The sequence below is a fragment of the Nicotiana tomentosiformis genome, chromosome 2, assembly GCF_000390325.3.
Source record: "Nicotiana tomentosiformis chromosome 2, ASM39032v3, whole genome shotgun sequence".
Classification (NCBI taxonomy): Eukaryota; Viridiplantae; Streptophyta; class Magnoliopsida; order Solanales; family Solanaceae; genus Nicotiana; species Nicotiana tomentosiformis.
Window position 1 is genome coordinate 7,540,537 of NC_090813.1, and position 14,441 is coordinate 7,554,977.

Here is a 14,441-nt window from a genome sequence, read left to right on the forward strand (position 1 = left end):
AGGGAGTAGGGATGGGAGAGGCATGATATAGCAGTCAAATGAAGTGCAGTCATAGCAAATAATGGGGAAGGGATGTGCATGTTAAAATAAATTTAAACAAATAAAGGTGGAGAATGGAAAGGATATGCATGTTATAACAAAGAAAATAATCCATATAAGCCAAGTTCATTATGGTAAGAGCCTAAGTGTAAATCCCAGTTGAGTCGCCATGCTGTCGCGCCCCTTTTTCTTGCGAAAGCAGGCTTTGACATACTACAACTCTCTTGGATAGGAGTATAAGTATTAAAAGAGAAGAGTCTCCACCTAATAGTTTCTAAGGTGCGTTAGGGTACCTATTATGCAAATGACTCTGTTTGACTATCAACGTCACCAAAGATCGGGTAAGGGCTCAAATTACCTCAAACAGAAGGTGTTAGGTAGTCTTCGAGGTCCACAATTGTGGGTCTCGGCCGAACTTAAGATTATGTGGATTACAATTAGGCTAAGTTATCAAATAAACAGAGCAAATGTAAAGGTCAAATAATATCATCACAACATGATTAGTACAGATCTTAGTACGAATATAGGGATACAACTATTTAGATCTAATAACAACATATAAAAGAGAGGGGGGGGGGTCCTAAGTTTTTTAGCCTAAAGGATCACCCCGTGCAACATAAATAATACTTTGCAACTCCCTTGAGATAGGGAATTACTCATATTATTCAGCGGGCACAGACTATCATCTCCTTCTACCCGATTACTATGTTAAAGTTGTTTACCTGAAGCGCGCTAATTCAATTCTAAGTCGTACTCTATGCGTGCACTACTCGTCCTACTCATATGGTCCATGAGGTATTGGACCTATACTAGGGTGGTTCTATACCTTACTAGGTGGCTCAGAAATGTCAAAACTAGGCGACATACAAAACACATATTGGACTTCCAATATGGACGGTAAAGGGCTCAAGTTAGCCTCCACACTTAAGCAACACATCCACGCGAAACAGGTTTTCATGGTAGGCCGTTTTAAAATTAAAAACCTTAAGCCCTATAGACATGATTTCTATGTCACTATGCATTAAAACATACAAGCAGTTTCAAAGGCTAGGCGTTGCTTATCTCCAAATAATTGTTCGATTGTTGAATGCTTATTTGAGATTGCAGATTTCCAGTTATTTAACCTATACATGTTGTGTCTAGGTGATTTATGTACTAAGTGACAATGAAATCTATTGGAGGAAATCCCAGAATTATTCATGCTTTTCGAGCAGCAAACAACGTTTAGAAAATTAACACTTTTTGGCGAGTAGTAATACCTTATAGGCAGGATCTCTATCAATTGGCGATTAGAACCAATTCTATTATTATACTTTAACCTTATAGGCATGTTGTCTAGGTAAACAGTGTGATATGATAGCAAATGAAATGATTAAAATCCTATAGGCGTGATTTCTAGTGGATATGCTGCAGCGATGCAAATTGAAGGAAAATTCAATGATATTTATTTCCTATGGGCATGTTTTCTTATAACATATAGCAGCAGGGATAATTGAAGCATTTGAACTCTTGCTTTGCTAGTAGATAAGTAGTGTGAGTGTGTGATTCTCTTAATGCCATGATTTCTAAAGTGCACATAGATATTGAATGGCATATATAGCAGATGCATCATTGAATCCTTTAGGCATGTTTTATGCCCTTGCATGCAAACATCAGAATTTACCGATCCCCCATTTTTACTAAAATCCCAATTGTTTATTACAAAGTTATTACATACCCAATAATGAATATGATTACAAATATTACACAAATAATGACAGCAGGCCCATAGCAGGCCCAAAAGAAATACATAGAACTGCTTGGCCTTCAACAATTCTCCCGTGGTATACCCAAATTTTCAACAAGGAACCATATTCATCAGCACTACTCAGAATCCATAGAAAAGCTCAAAGTCAAATCACACAACCATAGATCAGCCATATTACCCAGGCATTAAATCACTTATACCAACCAGCTTACATGTTCATTAGACAATAGGAGGAAGGAATTGAGTGTGGTAGTTCAGGTCTCAGTAGTATAGAAAGTGGCTAAAAGACCCCAAACCCTAGTGTGTCACAGTTCAAAAGGGTCTCAAATCGACCTCGAGCAGTGCTCACACCAGGGAGGTCAGTAGTAAGAGTCTTGATGGCCTTGGCTTTCAGATGGCCAAGAATGATAGGTTCAGAATAGCACATGTAACAAATGAGAAGGATTGGGCCATGGTTAAGGGACAGAAGTTGAGGAAATACACTTATAGTTTAGAAAGCAAACATATCAAAGTTGAGAACACAGAACAATTATTCAAAAGGTCAACAAGATTTAGTAGCAGGTTCAACACTTGGAAAAAATATCACATTGGCAGAAAGCACATTGGGAGTTGGAGGAGAGTCAAGTTCCCTAAGATTACAAGATCAACTAGATTATCATAATAATGTTCATATTATCAAACAAATCTAAGTGGGGTACTAACTTAAAAGGTTTAAAGCTTAAAGGTCCAAATTATGCTAAGGATTCATCACAATATCATAAGACAGCCATGTTAACTTATATCATGAAGCAGAAAAGTATCCAACATGGTATGGAAACACAAACTAAGATAACCATTCTAAAGGTTTGAAATACTTACTAAGGATATAGGATTAAGAAGAATGGAGACATGCTGTGAGACACATTAACAGGGATTCAGAACATTACATGTGCAAGTCTGTCATTATAGAGATTCAGAACAGAGTGGGAAAGCAAGCTCATATCAAATAGCAAATGTAGCCATTCAGATATTAACATAGTATACTAATGAACTTAAGAGGGTTCAAATTATTCCAATTAGGCATAAACATGTCTCAAAATTGGCAGCATTGGGTAAAATTAAATACTAAAGAGGTTCAAAATAAAATGCAAAACTAATCAAAGTTGCACACAAAAGTAGCCCATAAACACATTAAGCCATGCATTTCAGAGGTAAGGATGCACAAATCATAAACACATAAGAACGAAATTGCAAAGCCAAGTGACTTACTAGTTACACGGAGAATAAGGAAGAACAAATTCCACAATGTTTCTGAGTATCAACAAAGAAAAAGAACCTAGAATCTCAATGCGTCAAAGTTCCCAAGGGCTTCAAAGGAACCCCGGGCAGTGCTTGCACCAAGAAAAGGTTGAAAAGTTGAATCCCGGTGGCCTTGGCTTTCAGCCGGCCAAGAATCAAGGTATAGAACAAGAGAACAATAAAGTAACAGCTGCAATTTTTAGTGGAAGTCTAGCGATCAATGTTCGTCTCAAAGGGGGATGGGGAGGGGTTTATATAGTGATAGAAATCGAACAAGTAAACATGGAAACAGTATAAAATCAAACATAAATAAGTAACTAATAACATGCAGAATCAATAAAAATCGGATTCGGGATAAAAATAGGTAAACCCTAGTTGACATAAATCGGAAATTGGCCGAAAATTCTGGCTAATCGGACCCATATAGCCTGGTAATGATGTATATGGACTAAATACTATCCAGATTCAAGCGATTGAAGTTGAACGGACCCAAATCTGAGAGATAGTACTTGCCAAGTTTAGGCAAGTACTATGTGATACCATAGCCTTGCAAGTGGTACCGAGATAACACATAAAAGGTAAGAAAATCATGGAAAGAATCCATGATTGAGACGGATTTAGAAAAAATTGAGAGGTCGACTAGGGTTTCTGAGGAGAGGAGAAGAAAGGATTCAAAGGCGGCGTCTGGGAGGAAATGATAGGGTTTTGGGGCGGGTTAGGTTAATTAAAATGGGGGAATGGCTATGGGTCGTTGATCATTTGAGATCAACGGCCAGGATTAGAGGAGAAGCGGGCGGGTCGCGCAACGGGTCTCAACCGGGTTATAACTAAAGGGGCTGTTTGGTCTTGGGCCAGGGGGTTGGGCTAAAGATACTGGACCAATTTTGGTCCAAACATTAGATTAAATCTGGGCTATTATTTAAATAAGCAATATTTATCGAAAGTAACTTATAACAATGATTATTAAATAAATAAGAATATTATTTATGCACTAAAATGATTAAAAATAATAACTTAGTATTATAAAAAAAATATAAAATGCTATTTTGACACAAATAATATAAATAAAGAGCATTTATGTATGAATATGGGCCATTACTACAAAATTGTGCAAATAGCCTTCAAAATACTAATGTAATTATATAAAAATATGATGTAAAATATTTGAAACTTGTGTTATAGGTGCAAATAATAATTTTAGGTAACTAAGTCGTCACAAAATAATTTGAAGGAGTAATTAATAATTATTCAAGTAATTTAAGTAGAGGGAAATCAATTTAAAAACTCTAAACATTATGGAAAATCATAAAAAATGCTCGTATAGATTTGTAAACTAAATAATGATGCAAATAATGATATTTGCAAGTATATATTATTTGAGAAAATATGAGGGCAAAATTGGGTATCAACAATCACACTAACACAATCATAGTTCACCCTTATGCCACCAAACAATTCACCCTTATTACAATTGTTGCGGTGTGCAACCCGATCCCACCATGTCAAATTCATTCATATTTCAAATCACGGAAACCCTCCACAATACTTGAGCACCAAACCGAAACAAATAGGAAACTTGTACGTCATGAAAGTTCACATAAGTAATACTACACAGCGAGACCAATTCAGAGTATACAATAAAAGGTACCGATACACCAGCGTAAACAAATAATAGGAGATAATGAAACTATGAAAAGAACAATATCATGAACAAGAGGAAACAATGTCAAACAAGTAGCAATTAGGCATGGGAAGACATTTAGAGCGTGTAACAATTAAGATAGGGAAAGAGGTAACATGAGAAAAGCGTAAAAACAGATAAAATTGGCGGCGCATAAGTACTCGTCACCTCACATATACGCCTCTCACATGAATTTCACATAGAAAATAGTCTGAGGGTTCCCAATTACCTCAAGTCAAAGTTAGACACAACACTTAGCTCGCTCCAAAGACTACTCACTGCTCAATCACAGTCTTGCCTCTCAAACAAGCCTCTGGACCAATAGAATCTAGCAAATTATCAACCAAACGATTCAAATTAAGCCCTAGGAATCCTCCACGATTGCTAAAGATTCAATTTAGGTCATTATGGAAAAAGTCAACAAAAGTCAACTCGCGGGCCCGCTTGGTCCAAACCCGAAATTTCGATCAAAACCCGACTACCCATTTACACCCGAGCCCGATTATATAATTTATTTTGGAATCCGATCCCAATTTGAGGTCTAAATCCCAATTTTTCAAAAATCCCTAACTCTACCCAAACCCCCAAATTTCCACCATGAAAGAAAGCACTAAATTTTAGGTTAAGAACTTGTGAAATGTAATGAAAGATTGAAATAAATTGGGTTAGAATTACTTACCAATGATTTGGGGAAGAAAGAGTCTTGGAAAAATCGCCTCTAATGTTTTAGGTTTTGAAAATTTGAGAAATGGACCAAAAATCCCGTCTAAGTCATATTTGTTCAGCTGCAGATGTCGCATTTGTGACCTGGGCTTCGCAAATGCGAAGCCCACAAATGCGATATTTTCTTCGCAAATGCAAAAGGTGCCCTAGGCCTGCAGTCATCGCAAATGTGAACCGGAGAGGATCGCAAATGCGAAGGTCCACCCCCACGCTACTGCTCGCAAATGCGATGGTTTCATCGCAAATGCGAGGCTCATTTGCGAGCCAGATCTCGCAAATGCAAAATCTGCAGGTCTGATGCACACCAACTATGATTTCTAAGTTTAATTCACTCCGTAGCCTATCCAAAACTCAGCCGAGCCCTCGGGACTCCAAACGAAATATGAACACAAGTCTAAAAATATCATACAAACTTGCTCACGCAATCAAATCGTCAAAATAACACCTAGAACTACGAATCGAACACCAAATCAAATGAAAATTTCAAAAATACTTTGAAACTTCTATTTTCACAATCGGACGTCCGAATCACGTCAAACCAACTCCAGGTTTCAACAAATTTCACAGACAAGTCATAAATATAATAATGGACTTGTACCGGGCTCCAAAACCAAAATACGGACCCGATATCAACAAGACCAAAAATCAGTCAATCTATAAAATCATTAAACTTTCAAACTTTTAATTTTTTTTATCAAAATTTCATATCTCGAGCTTGGGACCTCGAAATTTGATTCCAGGCATATGCCCATATCCCAAATTATGATACGGACCTACCAGTACCGTTAAAATATGAATCCGGGTCCGTTTTCCCAAAACATTGATTGAAATCAACTTAAATGAATTTTTGAGGTAAAATTCTTATTTTTATCAGTTTTTAACATAAAAGCTTTTCGGAAACACACCCGGACTATGTACGTAAATTGAGGACGGATAAAATGAGATATTTATGGCTCTGAAACACAAAATTGAATTTTAAAACATGAGATGACCTATCGGATCATCACAAGTGACTTCAAAACTAGGAATTTTCAATAACTCATTCTCAAATTTGATATCAAATAAACTTGTGTTATCTCCAAAATTTTCTTTCTTCAAGTTATGATAAATATATCCGATGTTTACGAAGCTAACTCCTACTTCGGAAAGATCTGTTGCATTTGGCATGACCTTATGCCTCATTAGGTGGTCCTTATCTATTGGCTTACATTTTGACCTAACTATTTGCAAAGGATTACAACATAAGCTTTTCCAGGAATGCTCTGTTTCCATGCTAGGATGCATTTAGGCTAGTAGTTTTAATCTCTGAAGGGTGACATGACATGTGTACAACTTGAAGTAAATGTTTAATTTCTACAGCATCATTGCCTTCACTCTCAAGATAGGATGCAGGGGTATTCTTCGGTAATGAATGTAAAAAACTCATCTTCACCATTTTTATGAATGGTATTCGATCAACTCTCTTTGTCAAGTCATGAAGCTTGGTGAGGACAAAGAAAGGAAATTGGTTTTCCACAAACAACAGATCTCGACGTACTTGATTACTTATGCAATTTCAGGGGATAATCCAATCTTCTCCTTTTGGACACATTCCATAACGCTCTCAAAGGAATTCAACTAGAAAGCAGCCATCAAGTAACAATATTTTTGAAACTTTGTCAACAATATCCTTGTCTAGGTTCTCTATATCATCAAACACATTAATGCTTCTGTAACGACCCGACTTGTCATTTTAAGAAATTAAGCCCCGTCTGGCGGTATAAGGCTTTGAATAGCTTCTTATTATGTGTATTGACTTGTGTGCGTAGTTGAATTTAGTTACCGGATGATTTGGAGTGATTTGGGACACTTGGTCCCCAAAACGGAAGCTTAAGTCTTAAGATTTTTACCGTAGTCGAAACTGTGTGAAGACGACTCCGGAATGGAATTTTGATGATGTCAATAGCTCTGTATGGTGATTTTGGACTTAGGAGCGTATCCAAAAAATTATTTGGAGGAACGTAGTGGAATTAGGCTTGAAATGCCGAAAGTTGAATTTTTGAAAAGTTTGACCGGGGGTTGACTTTTTGATATCGAGGTCGGAATTCGATTGTGGAAATTGGAATAGCTTCGTTATGTCATTTATGACTTGTGTGCAAAATTTGAAGTCATTCCGGATTGATTTGATGTATTTCGGTACAAGATATAGAATTTGACATTTCAAAGTTCATTAGGTTTGAATTGAGGTGTGATTCGTGGTTTTAGCGTTGTTTGATGTGATTCGAGGCTTCGACTATGTTCGTATGATGTTTTAGGACTTGTTGGTATATTTGGTTGAGGTCTCGAGGGGCTCGGGTGTATTTCGGGGTGGTTTCAGACTATTTCTAGGCCATTTTTAATTGCTGGTTTCCACCTACAAAGGTGTGCATCGCGATCGCGAACTTTTGGTCGCGTTCGCGAAGAGCAAACAACAGTTTGGGGCCTTGTGAATCCCGATCGCGGAAGCTCTTTCGCGATCGCGTAGAACAAATCTCTGTTGCACTAACCCAACTTTGGAAGCTTATATCTCATAATCTATAAAGAATTTGGAGATGATCCAAAAAGGAAAGTTGTAGATCTTGAGGTCTAGTTTTCCGAAAAGTAAACCAATTGTCATTTGGAGTTTTAACAAAAAGTTATGGTAGACACACTATAGGCTGTCCGGGAAGAGTTTGGAAATCTCTGTTGCACAGGGCTGATTTTGTAAGCTTATATCTAGAAATATATAAGGATTTGGGAGATGAGCAACAACTGAAAGTTATAGCCCTTGGTGTCTTGTTTTCATAACGTTAAACCATTTGCAATTTGGAGTTTCGTAAGGAAAGTTATGACCATTATACTAGAGGCTGTCTGGAAGAGTTGGGGGAGTTTGTTCTTCGCGATCGCGATTGGTTTTCCGCGATCGCGAATAGCAATTTTGGGGCTGAAAATTTTTGTGCTTCGCAATCGCGAAGTATTTTCCGTGATCGCGAAGAGTAAATACCTGGGCAGTAGCTATATTTCGAGGATTCAGCCATTTTTGACATATTTAGAGCTATGGAGCTCGGATTGAAGCGATATTTGATGCGATATTTCACCATATGGATTAGGGTAAGCGTTCTATATCCTAAAGTGTTTATATTTAATGAATCTATGATTATATGCATTATTTAATTCGTATTTTAATGGATAAAATCAAGATTTTTGTAAAATCTTTCAAAAACAAAAATTTAAGATTTGGAGGTCGAGTTGTTATTGGAATTCAATAAATTTGGTATGGTTGAACTCGTATCGAAATGGGTGTTCGAATTTCATAAAATTTTTGTCGGGTTCCGAGGGGCGGGTCCCGCGTTGAAATTTGTTGACTTTTTAGGAATAAAGTTTTAAGTCGACGTATTATTATCCGGAATTATTTCCGACGAATTTTAATGGAGTTATACAATTAATTTGAATAGATTTGAGATGTCCGAAGGTCAATTCAACCAACAAGGCTATTTTGGAATATCGGCCTAACTTGAAAAAGGTAAGTGTCTTGCTTAACCTCGAATGAGGGAATTACCCCTTAGGCATTGAGTCTTATGTGCCATTTGTGAAATGTGAAAAGCCGTGTACGCGAGGTGACGAGTACGTACTCGGGCTTATACGTGCAAAAATTCATTGAATTAAAGTCTTAGGCATTATTGTGTAGTAAATGGGGAAATTGTGAAAAATTATTAAATCATTTATTTGCCATGCCTAAATCCTTATTGTTGAATTTATTTTTATATGATAAATTGATGTGATTGTTACTTGAAATATTTATGAAATTTCGTGAGTATTGATGGTTTAATATTTCTTAAAAATTAATTCCAATATGAATTTTCTTATGCAAATAATTAATTTAAGCGAGCTTAAGAATAAGTGTTAATATAATTATCTAAATTTGCATTAATGAAGGCTTTGCTTTATGCTGAGTAATTTCTATCTCTATTGATTGTTTTTGGATGTTATATATATTGTGTGGAGCCTTGGGCTATTTGTTGTGAAATTAATTGATTTTGTTATATCGTTGGAATTTGGTTGTGGCCATTGGCAAATTATGATATGGATTGATTTTATTATGTTGCCATGTCAATTTTTCGTGTAAATTGTTGTGTTGTGCGAGTTATTGGTGTGGGAAAATAAGGGTGGCATTTCACAGTTGATATTATGTGGGTATAAGGGTGGCATTTTACTGTTGTTGTGTTTGTTGGAATATTATCTGGGCAGAGCGATAAGAGTGGCTATAGGAGCGATAAGGGTGGCATTAAGAGTTATAAGGGTGAATATTGATATTGTCTGGGCGGAGCGATAAGGGTGGCTATTAGAGTGATAAGGGTGACAATAGAAGCGATAAGGGTGGCTATTGTTAGGGACGATATGTGATGATGTGGGGTTGTGGTGTTGATGATTTTTATGTGATGTTGTGATTTTTCTTGTGTTTATTTTTATGCCTTGTGCAATTGGCCTTGTTGATAGTAAATTGATAACAATCTGTTTTATGTTGAAAATGAGAGCATGTGGCTATTGTCAGTCGGATTATAAAATGAAATGTGGGCACGAGGTACCGTGAGTAAATAATGAGGATATTTGCCACGTGAATTGTCCGTGCTGTTGTGATATAAAATGTGGGCACGAGGCGATGTGATGAAATGGTAATGATAATTGGCACGTGAATTGTCCGTGCAGCTGTGATATGAAATGAGGGCACGAGGTGCCGGAAAAATATGATAAGAAAATGGGTTGAGACCCGTGTTTAAGAAGAATATGAAAATGGGCCGAGACCCGTATTTTTATGATTATGAAATGAGGTGTCACATGGTGACTTTTTAAATGAAAGAATTATATTCAAAATATTTATTTGGAAGGATTTTTACTTAGAAAGTATTATATGAAAGGATTGTATTTGAAAGATATTTATTTGAGAAAATTATATTTGAAAAGATTTATTGAAAGAATTATATTTGAAAAATAATTATTTGAGAAAATTATATTTAAAGGAGAGCTATCTGGAAGAATTATATGTGAAAGACATTTATTTGAAGGACTTGATTTAATTGGGTGTAATTGTGTTTATTAATTGTTGAGTAATATCAATGGTATTTGTTGTCTATTGTGCATATAACTAGTTGTTTTATCCTGCCCTTATTATTATTATTTGTTTCCTATTATTTTGTATATTATATTACACAGGTTATTAGACTAGTGAGTGTCTTGACTGTACCTCGTCTCTACTCCATTGAGGTTAGTCTTGATTCTTACTGGGTACCGATCGTGGTGTACTCATACTACACGTCTGCACATTTTTTACAGAGCCAAGTAATGGAGATATCGGACTTGAGCAGAGTTAAAGCGGGATCGTAAGGATTCAAGGTAGAGCTGCTTGGTCGTCGCAGTCCCTAGGAGTCTTTTCATTTTATTGTACTGTTAATTTGTAATCAAACAGTATTGTATATTCGGTCCTCGTGATTATTTCATGTATTCAATTAGAGTTCGTGACTCAGTACTACCAGTCTTGGGAGGTTGTATATCGTAATTATTTCTGCTGTTAGTTTCGAAAAAAAAATGACTTCAAAATGTAATTAAAATCGGCTTACCTAGTCTTAGAGACTAGGTGCCATCACGACGCCTTTGGTGGGATTTTGGGTCGTGACAACTTCATCCTTCAATTCCCTAATGCAACTTTCCACATCAATCCCCTCTTTTCCGCGGACGAATTGCTGTAAGTAACACAATTTGTACTTTTCCATGGAGCGAAGTTCAGGATTGTGTTTATGGTAAGGACCAATGGAGATCACCTTTGACTTATAAGCATCCGGATTTGATTCACGTAACCCCACCGTTACTTTGCAAATGGTACATGTAGATGAGTCGGTGAAATCCGCAAATATTTCATCAAGGATTTCATTTGCAGGTTTGTTTGTTTCCTTTATCTCAATTAAATGATCCAGTTTCCTCCCTTCTTCTATCTATAATTAATGGAAATTAATGAGTCATATTTTTTTCCTTCTTTTCTGTTTCTTTTCTTTACATAAATTGTCAATAAATAATGATCAGATAAAATAAAAATCTGAAGAGATATTTTCTCCTATTTTTCGATTTCCCGCTATGCGCAGGGTCCAAGGAAGACCCAGACCACAAGGGTCTATCGTATGTAGTTTTACCCTACATTTCAGCAAGAGTATGTTTTCACGGCTCGAACCTGTGACCCGCTGGTCACATGACAACAACTCTACTAGTTACGCCAACACTCATCTTTTTCCAATCAAGATTGAAATTGTCCAAAATAAAAATTGAAATTATTTGAGAGATTTTTCTTCACACTTTGCTTTATTACACTAACCTCCCCTGTATTTTACGATATTATGATTACCTCTCTCACTTTGATTTTCTATACTTTTAACCCATTTATCATTAATATAAATAATTATTGCTTGATTATCTTGCCCTTACTAATATTCTCTTTTGTTTAATTAATTTTATAAACATCTTTTACTACTCTTTTTTTACATATTCTATTCATTATAAATAAAGAAAATGCGTGGGTGAGCTCCAGACGTCCACACGCATATGGAATTCTAGTTTTTGATTTTCTTAACTTTTCACTTAGATTAAGTTATATCAAAGTCAAAAACTAAAAGAAAACAAAAATAATTTAAATAACAAGTAACGACAAATAAAAACAAACCAAAAGAAACAAGAAAAACGCAATTCCAAAATAAAATAAAATTAATTTACTAAAAATAAGCAGTGAGTAAATAAAATAGAAAGTCTATAATGCCTTAAGAAGAGCAGAGATCGTTACCCAAAAGTAATAAAGATGAATTTATTTTTGGGTTATATTACTTACACACGTCTGTTGTGATTTCTAAAAATAGTTATCTCAAATTAATTATCATTTAATTTAAAAAGTTCAAGACTTAATTAATTATTTTTTCCCTATTTTATCCTTAATATTAATTATTCTTGAAGACTACAAATACCTCAATTATGTGTAAATACTAAATGAAGAGAGATTATATCTTAAAACATAAATAAGGATAATACATTAAAAATTCTACTATTTAATATTTTCTTAAGAAACGTGTATAAGAGAAACGCGATAGATAATTTGAGACAGAGGAAAATATACTTTTTAAAGGATAGCATAAAGTGAAGGACAACATATATGACTTCATTTATTTTTGAATTAAAGAAGTATAGCGTGGGGGGTGTGTGTGTGAGAGACCTCATTTAGAGAGGTTTGATCAAGAAGTGGAATTTGATGATCCATTTGGGTAATCTCAATATGTTGTACCATTTTTCTTGAAACTGCAATTCCTACAAGAGAGAGAGAGACATGGAGCTGTATTAACTTCTACTCTTTTGCCAAAAAACAAGAAAAGAAAATACAATACATTTTAAGAGATGGAAACACAAAAGATTGACATGCCATAAAGTGAAAAAATAGATAGTAATGATTTATATAGCTGATTCTAGTTATCTTGTGATTGCGGTGTACATAATTGCAGTTGTTCCTCTAAAAACTAGCAAAAATTACCATTTCTACTAAATATATATTGTATGAAAATCTTTTAAAATCGTCATGGTACACAGTTTCTAGAGTATACAATATACTCGAAAAAGATCTTCTCGGGTAAAATGGTAGCAAAGAATGAAAGAAAAAAAGTTAACAAACGAATATAAATAATATTCTTTTTCAAGGCATATATAGAATGAGAAATGCAGAAGTACTAACCTCTTGCTTGTCCTGAATTAATTAGGATGAGAAGCGGGGCATCAGATTTACAAGAGGATGTGATTACTATGGTCAATTAGAAGTCTTTCTTTATATATATATTATTAGGTAACAATCAAAAGCCTTTCTTTATTCTCAAAAAAAAAAAAAATTATTATATTTGAGTTTGCTTTTTGACTTTTGATTAAGAACTTAGTATTTTCTTATGGAATTGATTCATTTGCCTCGTGTTGATTGTATCGAATTGTTTATGGCTAGATTCGAGGCATTCAGAGGCCGTTTCGCGAGACAAGGGCTTGTTGGAGTAGAGATTTGCACAGTTTGAGGTAAGTAACACTTTTAATGTCACGACCCCAATTTTTCTCCGTAGGATGTCGTGATGGCACCTAGTCGTGAATTATGCGGAATACAAAACTGAAACTCAAATCTCAACATATAAAATAAATCAAACCGCTATTCAAATAGTTACAACTCCCAATGGTAGAAATAAGTCACAAGCTTCTAAGAATTTATTCTAGATGTCTCTATACATCAGATTCTAAAGAGAATAAGGAAAACAACATAATAAGGATAGAAGGGGACTCCGAAGTTTGCGGACACTGGCAAATATACCTTGAAGCCTCCGCGTACGACTAGTTCACTAATACCTATTTTGATCGAAAGTACCTGGATCTACACAAAAAGATGTGCAGAAGCATAGTATGAGTACACCACAACGGTACTCAGTAAGTGCCAAGCATAGTATGGGGGTTTGTAGCTAAATTACGCTTGAATTGACGAAAGTCGAATTTTTGGAGATTTTGACCAGTAGTGAAATATTTGATATCGGGGTCGAATTTCGATTCCGGAAGTTGGAGTAGGTCCATAGGGTTGAATATGACGTGTGTACAAAATTTGGGGTCAATCGGACGTGGTTTGATAGGTTTCGGCATCGGTTGTAGAAATTAGAAGTTTCAAGCTCATTAAGTTTGAATCGGAGGGTGGTTCGTATTTTAGCATTGTTGTGATTTGAGGGGTCGACTAAATTCGTATGGTATTTTAGGACTTGCTGGTATATTTGGTTGAGGTCCCGGATGCTTAACGGAGGGAAGATCGCAGGTGCGGTTTAGTCATGCTTGGTCTGTGGGCGCAGGTGCGAGATTGGCATCTGCGGAAGATGGAGCGCAGAAGCGGACGGGGCCTGGAGTGTGAGGATCGTAGAAGAGGAAGATATCCACAGG

General features: G+C 35.8%; 1 pseudogene; it reads right to left on the bottom strand.

Annotated features, from left to right (window-relative positions):
- Positions 1 to 6,443: 6,443 nt before the first annotated feature.
- LOC108944444 (UPF0481 protein At3g47200-like) lies at positions 6,444 to 12,783 on the bottom strand (annotated as a pseudogene).
- Between the last annotated feature and the right edge of the window lie 1,658 nt (positions 12,784 to 14,441).